Genomic DNA, 14909 nt, shown 5'->3' on the forward strand with positions numbered 1-14909 from the left:
TCCTTCCTATATAGTGATGGTGGTCGTACAGTCTCCACATACAATGTATACCTGCCCCCCCCCCCTGACTATAACGTCTCCTCACAGTCCGCATGTCTTCAGGGTTTACACTCTTTCCTTTCTTCATCCTCAGGTTCCTTGCAGCAGAAATCCTAAGTGGTCTGCAGTTTCTCCACAGCAAGGGGATTATTCACCGGTAAGAAATCATTGACTGTTTCTCCTTAGTGTTTAGTGGTGGTCTCTGTGCAGCCTCCCCCACAGCAATCTAAGCACCAGGGCTGATCCATGTCTGACCCACAGAGCTGACACTCTCTCTTCACAGGGATATTAAACCAGACAACATCCTCCTGGATAGCAATGGACATGCCAAGATTGCGGATTTTGGCCTCGGTGCTACGAACGTCATTGGCTTTCAGAAGATCTGGGAGTTTGCCGGTACTCTGGGCTACATGGCCCCTGAGGTGAGCGCAGACTACGTGTCCACTGACTTCTCCTCTCTCCTCTATCAGAGCCCCCTATAGTTACACTAATCCTCCTCCAACTGCGGAGCGTTCTTGACCTCGCTCACGGTCATGGAGTTAGTGGCATCGCAGACCCGTCAGATCATTCCTCTGATCCTTCTAACCTGATATTTCCACAGATCCTTCGTAAACAATATTACAACTCCACAGTCGACCTGTTCTCTTTCGGGGTAGTATTTTATCAAATGGCCACAGGGTCCTTCCCGTTTTATGCCGGCCAAGAGTCTCTGAAGATCAAGAGGTCGGTGATCTATGACAAACCTCATTATCCCAAGAACATCGATGCTAACATCCGGGACATGATTGATAGAGTGAGTATATACCGACTTATAGCTGGGGGGCAGGGAGATCATACACGGAGCGGACATGATACGCCGTATATTACAGGGGAACTCCACCAAAAACCATCTCCTGGCCAGTGATAAACTCCGTCATGTGTGTTCACAGTCATAGACCTCTTGTTTTCTGCTTCTCTCAGTCAATAATGTCCTGGTTATTATTTATTCACAGCTCTTGTGTAAGTCCCCCAAGATGAGACAGGTCGTGTGCGGCAACTTAAAGAGACATCCGTTCTTCTGGCCCATTAACTGGGTGGAATTAGAGGCGGGAAGATCACGTCCGCCATTTCAAATGTCACCTGTAAGTACACAGCAGTCATACCGTCATGTTACCCTTGTCTTTACAGTCTCCCCCCTAGTGGTAAATAGATGGAATTACAGTGAGTAAGATTCAAATTCTGCAACTGATGACTAATTTGAGTTAATTGGTTAATTAATAGTTTGATTGCTTGATTGATTATAAATGATTTTTCTGTTTCCTATTTCTAGGCCCCAGTTATGGTCACCAGTGAACGTATTGAATTCCACCAGGTGATGTCCAGCACTGAAGCTCGAAAACCTCCAATAACAACAGAGGATGAGAAGTTGTTCTGCGGCTTCTCTTATGTCAGCGACAGGTGGAAGAGCCTTCAGAAGCCGCCATAAAAAACAGCAAGGCCAATACATATCCCCTCCCTGGACCATCACACCTTCCCTAAGACCATCTGAAGATCCATCAGCTCAGCCAGACACCTCCTGTATCACCACCACAAATAACATCAGAAATGCTTCTCCCCAAAATGTCATCATCTCCCCAGAACCATCATCTGTTTCCCCAGAACATCCAGCGATTCCATCCTCCGACTCTCAGGTATTTACCACATTTCCAGCATCACAAGATTATTACCTCAAACCTTCACCCATGACATTGTCTGATTATTCCATGCTAAATATATGTCCTCCACATTTCAGTGACATCGTCATCTACTTCCTTCTCCAAGACCATCAGATCCGCTCCTTGTGCCCGGATTTCACCATCGCTCTCTTGTTCCTGGAGTCCTACCATCCACTCTATAGGATCCATGTCAGAGAGCATTGCCGCCTGCACCCCCTACTGCTGCCCCATAATCCATCCGGCTTGCAGGCCTATGGGAGATGTGGGAACGGCGTACTCTGTGGACGCTCCAGGTGATATTTATACCTTATTACATCACAGATTTCACCCCAATGGGGGGCAAACAGCCGACATCTTACACCCCCTCCTCATACTGTCCCATATCTGCTGTATTACAGATCTCTATGTCTGGAGACAAGTGCCCAGAGCTTCTTATATAACACCAGGACTTCTTCACAGTCCCGTCCTGTTCCTCATCAGGTAAGTGTTGTCCTCTTGTGGGCAGATACCGAACCTCAATATAAGACATTGTAAGGCCCCATGCACACGAACGTAACAACACCCGTAATTACGGGCCCCTAGACTTCTATTGGCCACAGGTAACTCCCCGTTTGCTTACAGGAAGGTGCCCGTGCCGTTGAAAAATATGGAACATGTCCTATTTCAGGCAGTAATTACGGCACAGGCAGGCCCATAGAAGTCTATGGGGCTCCCGTAACTACGGGTGGCTATGTGTGTGCACCCATAATTACGGGAGCGTTGCGAGGCGACGTCAGGGGATAGTCACTGTCCAGAGTGCTGAAAGAGTTAACGGATCGGCAGTAACTCTTTAAGCACCCGAGACAGTGACTACCGCTGGAGTTAATAGTATTAAAATTTAACTTACCCAGAACTCCCTGCTTCTTCCTCCAGTCCGGCCTCCCGGGATGATGTTTCATCTCATGTGACTGCTGCAGCCAATCACAGGCCAATCACAGGCTGCAGCGGTCACATGGACTGCCACGTCATCCAGGGAGGTCGGACTGGATGTCAAAAGAGGGATGCGTCACCAAGACAACGGCCGGGGTACGTATGAATTTCTTTTACTTTCAATTGCTGCGGAAACACTGCCCGAAAGGGCTGCCCCTTCTCTCTATCCAGCACTGAGTGCAGAGAAAACGGGTCCGTAAATACGGGTGGAATACTGTCGACAACGGACCCGTATTTACAGGCACGGGTCCGTAAATAATGGCGGAATACGGGTCGAATGCGTGTGACAAAGGACCCGTATTTACAGGAGGAAAAAAATACGTTCGTGTGCATGGGGTCTAAGAGCGGATTTATTCCTGGTTCATCGCCCTCCTCGTCCTCTCTATATAAAGCTTTGCTATAACCTCCTCACGTGTCTTTATCTTCTGTCTAATACACAAATTCTTCTGCTCTATAACTAAACCTGTTTTCATTGCAGGACAACATGGCGGCTGAGGAGAGAGCGGGAGAGACTGAAATAAACCATCAATAGCGGAGCTGACACTGATCAGTGACTGGCACGGACCTCTCCTATAACATCAGACAGCACGCCAATCCATCTATAACAACGAACGTCATCAATAAACTGGTCTCTCCAAATTGGTTGTGTCCCATGGTTTCCATTCAGATGTCGCACATCTTCACACACCTTATTAGACTGTTCACATACTGCTCCCTCATGAGTCCAGTGGGCGGTCCTACTCAAAGATTGACTGCTCTGTCAGTGGGCGGCGATGGTGGCTATGGCAACCGGATGCATAACAATGGCGTCCGGCTATGCCATCGATGGAAGCCTAGTGGTCCTGACAAAGTCAGGACCCACTATGCTTGCTGTCAGTGAGTAGCTGACAGCTCTAATACACTGCACTACGCATGTAGTGCAGTGTATTAGAATAGCGACCAGGGCCTCCTGCCCTCATGTTCCCTAGTGGGACAAAGTAAAAAAGGAAAAAAAAAAAGGAAAAAAAAAGTTGTGTAAAAATAAGAAAATAAAAGTTTTAAAAGTAATAAAAGTAAAAATCCCCCTTTTCCTTTATCAGTCCTTTATTATTAATAAAAATAAACAAATAAACTATACATAATTGGTATCGCCGTGTCCGTAACGGCCTGAACTACAAAATTATTTTGTTATTTATCCCGCGTGGTGAACGCCATATAAGAAAAAAACAATAAACCAGAATTAAAAAATTTTTGTCACTTCACCTCCCAAAAAATGAAATAAAAAGAGATCAAAAAGTCGCACGTACCTAAAAATGGTCCTGATCGAAACTACAGTTCGTTACGCAAAAAACAAGTCCTCGCACGGCTTTATTGATGGAAAAATAAAAAAGTTCTGGCTCTTAGAATAAGGTAACATAAAAAGTAAATGATTTTTTACAAGTATTTTATTGTGCAAACGCCATAAGACATAAAAAAAACTATAAACATCTGGTATCGCCGTAATCGTATCGCCCCGCAGAATAAAGTGAATATGTCATTTATAGCGCACGGTGAACGCTGTAAAAAAAAAAAAATACTATAAAAAACAATAGTAGAATTGCTGTTTTTTAGTCACCACGCCACTTAAAAATAGAATAAAAACTGATCAAAAAGTTGCATGCACCCCAAGAAAACTACAATGAATTCCTCAAGGGGACTAGTTTCCAAAATAGGGTCGCTTTTGGGGGTTTCCACTGTTTTGGCACCACAAGACCTCTTCAAACCGGACATGGTGCCTAATAAAAAGGAGGCCTCATAATCCACTAGGTGCTCCTTTGCTTCGGAGGCCGGTGCTTCAGTCCATTACCGCACTAGGGCCACATGTGGGATATTTCTCAAAACTGCAGAATCTGGGCAATAAGTATTGAGTTGCGTTTCTCTGGTAAAAGCTTCAGTTTTACAGAAAAAAATGGAATAAAAAGAATTTTCTGACAAAAAAAAAAGAAATATGTCAATTTCACCTCTACTTTGCTCTAAATTCCTATGAAACACATAAAGGGTTAATGCAACGGCCCGGTGCTGATGGGGTAGTGCGAGGCAGTATAGGGACACGGTGGTGGTGGGGTAGTGCGAGGCGGTATAGGGACACGGTGGTGGTGGGGTAGTGTGAGGCAGTATAGGGACACGGTGGTGGTGGGGTAGTGCGAGGCGGTATAGGGACACGGTGGTGGTGGGGTAGTGCGAGGCGGTATAGGGACACGGTAGTGGTGGGGTAGTGTGAGGCGGTATAGGGACACGGTGGTGGTGGGGTAGTGCGAGGCGGTATAGGGACACGGTGGTGGTGGGGTAGTGCGAGGCGGTATAGGGACACGGTAGTGATGGGGTAGTGCGAGGCGGTATAGGGACACGGTGGCTGGGCCTTCAAGCACTCCCTGCGGAGCCGTTACAGGGAAAATGGAGGGGGTCTGCACTGTAGGGTGAATGTAGATGGTGGTAGTTGTAGTTTCCCCCTGGGGCACACCCTGTTGTACAGCCTCCCGGTATGATGGTATTTGGGGTGCCCTTGTTGGTAATGTGGGTGCAGAGTGAATACACGGGAGACGGTTGAATAACTTGTAAATAGTAACTTACGGTCCTTTACTTCAGGTTTGGCAGGGTACAGATACAATGGCTGCAGGCTGGCAGGTGAGGAGACAAGGCAGAGGATTCCTTCTGAATTTCCTCCTTTGATTCTCTCATGAGCTGGATTTGCTCTCTGTGGTAATTACACAGCTGGATTACTCGTGTGTGTTTCTCCAGGTTTGATCCAAGATCTCTAAACTGGATTTTCTCCTCAGAGATGCAGGGTTTCCCCTGCACGGGAACTGCTCCTCACTCCACCCGTTACTGGGCTCTCTCAGCTCTAACTAACTGCCTGATTCAAAACTACAAGGATCCGCCATGACACCTCCCCTCAGTCCAGCCTTAAAGGAACAGTTTTAAACACATATTTTTCCATACAATGTCAGAAATCACAGTACATTGCTGCAGTGTATCAGGGACACTGCAGTAACACACATGATAGGCTTATGCACAGCGGCTCAGTATACAGTATCATACATGATAGGATTAGATACATTGGCTCAGCAGACAGTATGACACAAAATAGGTTTAGATATATGTTTACTATTTTGGACAAATATGGCACTCTGTGAGCATAGTATGGCAATATGCGGGAACTGTATGTCTAAGTGGGCAACGTATCCGGACACTATACAATATACCTATATGTGGGCCCCATTTTACTCTATGTGGACAAAGTATGTGTGCGCACTGTTTGGGACTTCATGACTCTATCTGGTAAAAGTTTGGCACCCCAGCAATTTAGTATGCCATTTGTATCTGTAAAATGTATGCCACGAACCTGGGACTGTGTATACTATCCACACATTGTATACAGTAAGTGGGTGCCTTATGGCAATGTATGGACTGTTTATATGGACTCAACATGGCAATATAGCAGTATATTCATATATACTCATGGCCGTTACTAGGGAGGGCTTAAAGTTTAGAAACGTCCTTTTTCAGAGACTTGGGAGGTATGGTTTTGTCAAAAATATTTTAATTATCTTTATATGTGTCAACATATATTGCTTTTGTGAAGGTGATTAGAATATGTTTAAAAGATAACATTTTGCATGGACTCCATCTTGTATGGTAGGCATCCATTTTGGATCATTGGAATCTATCTTTTGGCCTGAAGGAGCCATCTTGAGGTTAATAAGTAAAAAGTAAATGCCAGCAGATGTCTAGAAGCAATTCTATGTTATGTGTTCTTGAATTGAATGTTTTATTACTCTTTTAAGGAGCAGATCAAATAGCCTTGGCCGAATGGACAATGACTGTTTACCATATGTCAGCCTTGGATTCAGGCCTCTGTTTAATTAATTTACACTTCTCTGCAGTCTCCATTCTCTAGTGAGATAAGAAGTAGAGACAAATTAACTTGTGTATCTGAAATGTGTGTCCTTCCCATGGGACAAGGTTCAGGCCACCTGGGGCTTGGAGGGTGAAGAATTATTATAATGCATTGAAATAATTCTTATTGGCTGAATCAGAGTCATTATCATATTGTAGATGATTGGCTGAAACCAAAGCCTACACCTTTCCTGTCATTATACCATATGTGGAGTTTTGGGATATTACCATATATAGAATGTTTATGTTTGCAAGTATGAGGTTACCACCTACTCTCATTTTCCTATAAATAAAGATGGATCCGCCCCCTAGGGCAGAGATCATTTGAACACTGAAGCTGCGTGTCATGGTCTCTCTCCGGCCGGCATTTCTCAGATCCACCATTGAGAGGGCATTCACTAATTTGGAGCTCATAGACAAATGCAGATAATGTCCAACGTTAACGGACATACTAAATTCTGCAGCGACATTACTTGGGGGCTCGTCCGGGATTCTCAACACAGATCGAAGGCGAAAATAGAAGGTGGATGACGGCTAAGATAACGGAGAACTGCACACAAAACCGGTGAGTAAGAAATGTTATTCTTACTGTGCACTTCTCTCTTGTTTTAGCTGCCGTCCAGGTATTGTCTCTTTTGACTATTTGGGAACCATGAACACCATTTGTCTATGAGTTGTATGTATGAATTCTAGGAATAGGCGTGTGAGTAGAAATGAATCTGTGAGTGTATCTGTGAGCGGCTGAGATAAGGGAGCGTTTGTTTTCTGATCCCAAAACATACAAAAACAACCAAATACAGAGAAAACACTAAACGGCCTGTCCGAAGTTTTCCCTCCGGCCCCTGGGTTTTGTATGTATTAAGATCAGGTTGCAAATTGATCCTTGCAGAAGTGACGGGTAACCATCCCCGCCCAAGTGATTGTTAGGACTTTCGCGTATCCAGACTGTGACCCATAGGAGGCGCACCTGGCCGGAAGTAAGAGTATGTATGTGGGCTAATCCTCGGACGCCCTATCTGAATGAGTTGCTGATCATTAAGTAACATCTCTGTAACTAGAAAGTTTATGGAATATCCACGGGCCCCTGAGACAGTGAGATAGTTATAAATCACACCCATCCCTTTTAAATACAACATAAAGTAGGTTAACGTACACTGCACCAAGGGACTTGCAATAATTGTGATCTTGTTGACAATAGTTATTTGGCTGCTGTTTAGGAGACAGGATCAGAGACGTGGTTGCCCAATGACAGTCTAAAATATTTAGCAGAGCGCGTGGGGGGGGGTAAACTCCATGACAGTCTAAAATATTTAGCAGAGTGCGTTGGGGGTAACCACCATGACAGACTAGAAATAGGCCCAGGATTTAGCAGAGTGCTTCGAGGAGCCCTACGGACAGACTAAACACAGGAGTTAGCAGAGTGCCTAGGGAATTCTCATTGACAGACTAAGAAAGCCGAAAGTCTAGCAGAGGGCATGGGGACTTCTGATTCAAAGTATGCCCAAGGTAAAGTGCTGGCCAGCCGGGAATGGGGGCATAACACCCAAGGTACAGGGTGTGGACAAACAGCAGCAGATATTGTTTGGAAACGATGCGGGGACGGTGCAGTAAAGAACCTGGAGAAAATAACAAAAAAGGCGGGAATGTCCAAGTAGTGGAATCCTCAGTTATACCAGATGGGTTGATTTCTTGAGAGATGATGGGCCCTGGATTAATAGACAGAGTTGCAGAGAACAGATAGAAGTGATTGAATGTATCAGAAAAAAACAAAAACAAAAAAACACTAGGAAGCACAGTTGTCAGTTATCAGTAAGAATTAACCAGCGTCTAATTCTATAGATAGAGACATTCCAGTAGAAAATAATGTGCCAACATATAATTCTTCTATGTACAGCTTTATAAACCAAAGGTTTCCAGAAACAAGAGGTTTCCAGGGGTGACAGGCGATCAGTTATTAGCCATACATAGAGAGAAAGGCGTCATCAGAATTCATAAAGGAATCAATTAACTCTTCACTTCCTAAAAAGGGAACATTGGGTGAAATGTTCAGGGATTATTGATAGAGAGAGAGACGTGGATTAGGTATTGGCTAGAAATAGAGTTAAAGCCAATACGATAATTATAAGTGTAATAAACATGGATTGTAGAAGAAGTGAGATTGATAAAGTGAAGATTCTTATGGATTTCTATCCAGATCTGCTTGTTGGAATATACTGTATATCATCTGTCCTAAATTGTCACTAATGAAATTTCCTCTCGTTATAGGAGTTTTCCAAGACGTTTTAAACTTTACTGTAAATCTTTTTCCTTTTTGGTTTATTTAACAGTCATTTTAATAATTGCATGGAATGTCTAACAAGATATATTGTTAATCTATAGTAACCGTGTTAGACTAATAGAACTAATGATAAGAGAATAACGTGTGTTAACGTGAAGATGTTTGGTCATTGACTGACAAGAGCACATGGTGACATTTTGACCTTGTAGCTCATAAGTTTTAGCTAGTAAGGGGTTAATGCTACATTCTCTGTTATCTGTAGTATAGCTGTGTCTGCAGAAACTGCACATTTAGTGCAAGATAAGAACTGTAATTTAAAGATTAAGAGGAAAAAAGCCTAATAAGATCACAGGATTGAGTATTATATGTTTTATGTTTATACGTTATATGTTACGTTATATGTGTGTGATCGCAATGGGGTCACTTTACGCCTTGATCATCTATGCAGGTTCAAATCAGGTGGGGGGGGTGCGAGCTCGGAGAAGTAAAGACACACTGAGACCAAGTTCTCAAAGTAATACTTCTAATTTATTGAACTACAACGTTCATACTTATAGCATCAGACGAACAAAGAACATTCCATAACATATGAGTCATCTGTATATTCTAGCCTTACAGCTTCCTTTCCCATAAAAGCTCATTGGTGGAGCACCAGGTGTTCCCTTATGTTTCCTTTATGCTTAGGGGGGTGGTCAAGCGATTGACCTCCATCTGTTTGCAATTTCAAGGGACAGCAGAGCATCTGCAAACTATTTCTTCTCTTAACCTTTCTAAAATACCCATTATTCTGTATAGTCATAAGAGCATTAACCATTTATCTCTCACAAATTCCCCCTTTTGTGATTTTAACCATCTTATCTCTTAAACTCACAACATCCGTCTCTGCTCATAGTGTATAGGTCTTCGAGAAAAAGCATTTCTTATCTTACATAAAGCATAACAATTGAAACATGTAAGTAGTACAAATAATATCATCATACAGATTAAAGGTTGAAACAATGCGTGTAATATTGTAGTGGCTGTAGGGGAAAATCCTGTGAAAATATCATACCAGTGGTGGGCACTAACATCCTTTATGGCTGAGGATAAATGCACTATTTTTCCTGAAGCTATAGTGGCCAATACTTTTACTTTATTTAAGGTTACATTGTGTTCTTTTATTAATTTCTGGACATCTTGTGATTTTTGTAATACCCTTCTTAGTTCTTCTAACGGTAAACTAAAATTGCTATAAGGTAGTGGTTCAGGAACCCATATTGTAGACATAATTTCTTCTAGGGTGGGCAAGAAGACTACCGTATCATTACCCCAATTCAAATGAGTCACATTATACAAACACCCTGAGAATGGACTGGTGACATTAAATTGTTTAAGTGTCTTTAGGTCATCCGTTATGAGACATACATGCAAGGGGCCTACTTCTATATATATTCTCAATTGTGAAGCAGGGATAACTGTGAGTGAACAAACATTATCTTGATGCTGCATCAAACAGGGTTCATATATTCCTGATTGCTGATTACACACATACCCCTGTTCCGTCAATTGGCATAGGTCAATGTCAACAGTCGTGTTTTGTGAACTTATGTGAGTTCCCTATATCTCTGGCATCCAGTACTGTCCTTCAAACATAACTGGGTCTATCATCACCATAGGCATAACTATAAATTTGCATAACAATGTAGGGCTTTTTACCTTGAAAGCTATTAGTCTACCAGCACACCAAGTGGGAGTGCATTCAGTATGTTCGGGTTGCAGCAATAACCAAGTATCATCCACTTTTTCTACCTGTAGAATATCTGTCCACTGTCTTACGTGTGTGCTGAATAATTTTGATTTAAAATCATCCATCTGTTCTCTTTGCCATATTGTTTTGAGAATACATACAGTCCAGTTTACAAACGCTGAGATATTCTCCATGGTTCTATATTGCACTAGCATAGATTCGTTAAAACCATTTAAAAACAGCTGATCTATTTTGAGACCACTCTGTTGGGTAGCAAAACTCGTAGGCAACCATGTAGCCCCTACGCGTAAGGCTGTTGCTGTGTCGTCTCCTACGGAACCAAGTTTATTCATGACTGTTTCTAACTGTATACCATTCAATACTCCCAGTCCCGTTCCTACCCCTCCTAACATTGTGTCATACCATTCTCTCTTTATTCTAGTGTGACAATCTGGGGGTTTAGGGAAGGAGATATTGAAATGTATATTCTTCCTTTGTTCTTGAGTAACAGCATTCTTACATGTATGTGGTATTCTTTCTAAACTTTGTTCGGTTATGTGTGGCTTATGTTCATCATGTAAAATTTCAATTGATAATACAAAAATCGTTCTGTTACTTATTTCTGATGCATTGGTACAGAGTATTCTATTCATACCTCGTGTAACAAATACAGTTTCATTTACCTTATCACATCCTTTTACACTTTCATTATAGTAGTCTCTTCGTTGTATCGTTTGTTTTTCCAAATATTTCTGCACAAAATGTTTGTCAGTGTTAATGCAACAAATAAGCAATTTACTTGACGCCTGGGTAATCGTAACATTTGGCTGTTCCCCATGTTTTAGCTGTAAGTACCCACTCCTTCCCATTTGTCCTGACTTAAAAGTTCCTGCTGTGGTTGTCCAATTGGCAATCAAACACCTGGTATTTTCTTGACATGTAAAATTGCCTTGTTTCCGTGTCCTTGTAGCATTGTTCCAGCTCATTGTGAACATTTTTCCCTGGCCTTCCCCTTGTATTTTTACCACAGGGGTTGCTGTCCATACATTGTGTAACATCATAAAAACAGTAATTATCGCAACAACCGAGAAAAGCTTCATCTTGACTTCTCAGTCCTTCGTCTTTGACGCTTCTTGAGATTCTTCTGATAGTATCAGGACCTTTTTACAGTGGCTGGCATGTATCCAACTGGGTTTTCCTTCTAGCTTTACTGAGGTGCTTGTAACGAGCAAAACTTGAAAAGGACCATCAAACCGTGGCTCAAGGCTCCTCCTCACGTGTCTTTTGACAACGACCCAATCTCCTGGTTCTAGCTTATGCGCGCCGGCAACCGATTCTGGGTCTGGAATGGAAGAAAATACTTGTGCATGCACCTTGGTCAATTGTTTGTTCAGCGTTGATACATAATCTGTTAGTCTACCATACTGCATTTGGAGCACCTGTGGAAAATAACATCCTAATCTGGGAGCCGATCCAAATAAGATCTCATATGCGCTGAGACCTGTTCTTTTTGTTGGAGTGTATCTTACTGAGAACAAGGCTAATGGTAGACACTCGGTCCATGGTTTCCCGGTTTCTACCATTGCTTTTTGGATTTTCAATTTGAGAGTCCCATTTAGTCTCTCAACCTTCCCACTGCTCTGTGGATGGTATGGTGTATGTAGGGCTTGACTTATGCCTAGAGCTGACAACAAATGGTTCATGATTTCACTCGTAAAATGAGTTCCTCTGTCGCTCTCGATCACCTCTGGAACTCCATATCTGCACACCACCTCATTGATCAGTTTCTTTGCTGTGGCTACGGCTGTAGCTTTGGTTACTGGAAATGCTTCTGGCCATCCTGAAAAGAAATCAATACAAACAAGCACATACTCATAGGTACCAACTTTGGGTAGTTGAATATAGTCTATCTGCAGTCTCTGGAACGGATATATAGGTCTGGGTGTGTGCTTCTGTGGTACTTTTACAGTTCTTCCAATATTATGTGTTGCACAGATCATGCATCCTTGTGTAAAACTGCTGGCCATCACACTAAACCCTGGGGCATACCACACCTTGTTTACCAAGTCCATCATTGCCGTTTTTGATTGGTGAGTCGTTCCATGTGTTATTTGGGCCATCATTGGGAACATTGTCTTAGGCAGGCACAGTTTATTCTGCAATTGCCAGAGGCCATCTTTTCGTAGCGTTGCTCCTTGGGCCGTCCACTTGTCTTTTTCTTCTTTTGTTGCTTGTCCTTGAAGTTTTTGCAGTAGTTCCGGGCTTACAGCTGGTCTTGTTTCCTCTGGATCTTTTATCTGACATACGGCTGCTAACACGGGTAGCTTCTGTGCTGCTTGCTTTGCCGCTTCGTCTGCCAGGGCATTTCCCCTTGCTTCTGGTGTGTTGGCCGTAGTGTGAGCTTTTATCTTTATTACTGCTACCTCAGTTGGTAATAATAAAGACTCCATCAAATACTTTACGAAATCCGCATTCTTAACTGGGGTACCTGCTGAAGTCAAAAATTGTCTTGCCCTCCATATGGGGCCATAATCATGTGCAATCCCAAATGCATACCGAGAGTCAGTGTAGATATTTGCTGTTTTACCTGTGGCCTGATGGCAGGCTTGGGCAAGTGCTTTTAGTTCTGCTTCTTGTGCGGAGCGTGAGGCCGGTAAGGATGCTGTTTCAAGTACGGTATGTTCTGTGGTGACTGCATAGCCTGTGAAGAAAGAACCTTGCACACAATACCGTGAACCATCCACAAAGAGTATCAGGTCTGGATTTTGGAGTGGGGTATCTTTCACATGTGCGAACCCCACTGTTTCCTGGGCCATAAGGGCCATACAATCATGTTCTTCAGTATCTGGTAGATATTCCGACCATACTTTACCTGTCTCTACTCCCCCTTGCTCCAGAGGCAGTAAGGTAGCTGGGTTCAAAGTGGTACACCTATGGAGTGTAACCTGCTCAGGGAGAAGAAGCACATAGGTTAATCTTAGATGTCTGGCAGTGGACAAATGCTTAGGTTGTACTTGAGTTAGAATAGCAGTAATATCATGGGGGGCATATATCTGTACAGGAAATGCTAATACAAGATCAGAAGCTTTATTCAACATAAGGTTAACTGCAATAATAGCTCGTACACAGGATGGGGATCCACGGGCAACCGGGTCAAGCCTAGCTGAATAGTAGGCAACTGGGCGCTGTTGTGGACCATGTGCTTGCGTAAGTACAGACATGGCATGGCCATTTTGTTCAGTACAATATAATCGAAAAATCTTGTCATAATTGGGGGTCCCGAGAGCTGGGGCTGTCTGGACCACCAATTTCAAAGTGTGGAAGTTCTCTTCAGCTTCGGGCATAAGATGGAAAGGCTGGCTACTGAGGCAGTCATACAGAGGCTGCATTAGAATGGATGCGGAACGAATCCATGGTCTGCAGTAAGAGACTAAACCTAAAAATGTACGTAAAGCATTTAAAGATTTTGGAACTGGTATTTGTACAATAGTTTCTACTCTGGTGTGTGTGAGATGCCTCGTGCCTTGTGCTACACAGTGTCCTAAAAATACAACTTGAGTACAACAAAATTGCAATTTATCTTTAGAGGACTTGCACCCATTTTCCGCTAAAAACTTCAACAGTGATACCGAAGCTTGGATACACGCTTCGGAAGAGGGACAGCAAAGGAGTAAATCATCGACATACTGTAATAATACAACATCCGGTGGTGGCAGCCAATCGGCTAATACTGTTTGCATAGCAGCCGTGTAAGCACTGGGTGAGTTGTGGGCACCTTGAGGTAGAACGGTCCATGCATATTGTTTGCCTTGATGGGTGAATGCAAAAAGGTATTGGCAATCAGTATGTAGAAGGACTGAAAAGAATGCATTTGCCAGGTCCACCACCGTAAAATGAGAGGCGGTAGGTGGAATCTGAGCTAAGAACACATGAGGGTTTGGAACAATGGGCGTATTAAATACAGTGGCTGCATTTACTGCTCTAAGGTCTTGAACCATTCTATATTTAGTGGGCTGCCCTTTGTCTGATTTCTTCTTGACTGGATACAGTGGGGTGTTACAGGGGGAGACTATTTCCACCAGAACTCCTGTATTCAGAAAATCTTTTATGCTATCCGAGATAGCGTCTGATTGACCCTGGCTGAGAGGATATTGCTTTTTCTGGGGCAGTGGGTGGCCAGGTTTTAGTTGTACAGTGACAGGGGGTACTGGCAGAACTCCTACGTCCGTAGGGCTTTTCGACCATAAAACATGAGGTATATGTTTTAAATGGTGATGCTGTTCTACTG

The sequence above is a fragment of the Rhinoderma darwinii genome, chromosome 9 (genome assembly GCF_050947455.1).
Source record: "Rhinoderma darwinii isolate aRhiDar2 chromosome 9, aRhiDar2.hap1, whole genome shotgun sequence".
Taxonomy (NCBI): Eukaryota; Metazoa; Chordata; class Amphibia; order Anura; family Rhinodermatidae; genus Rhinoderma; species Rhinoderma darwinii.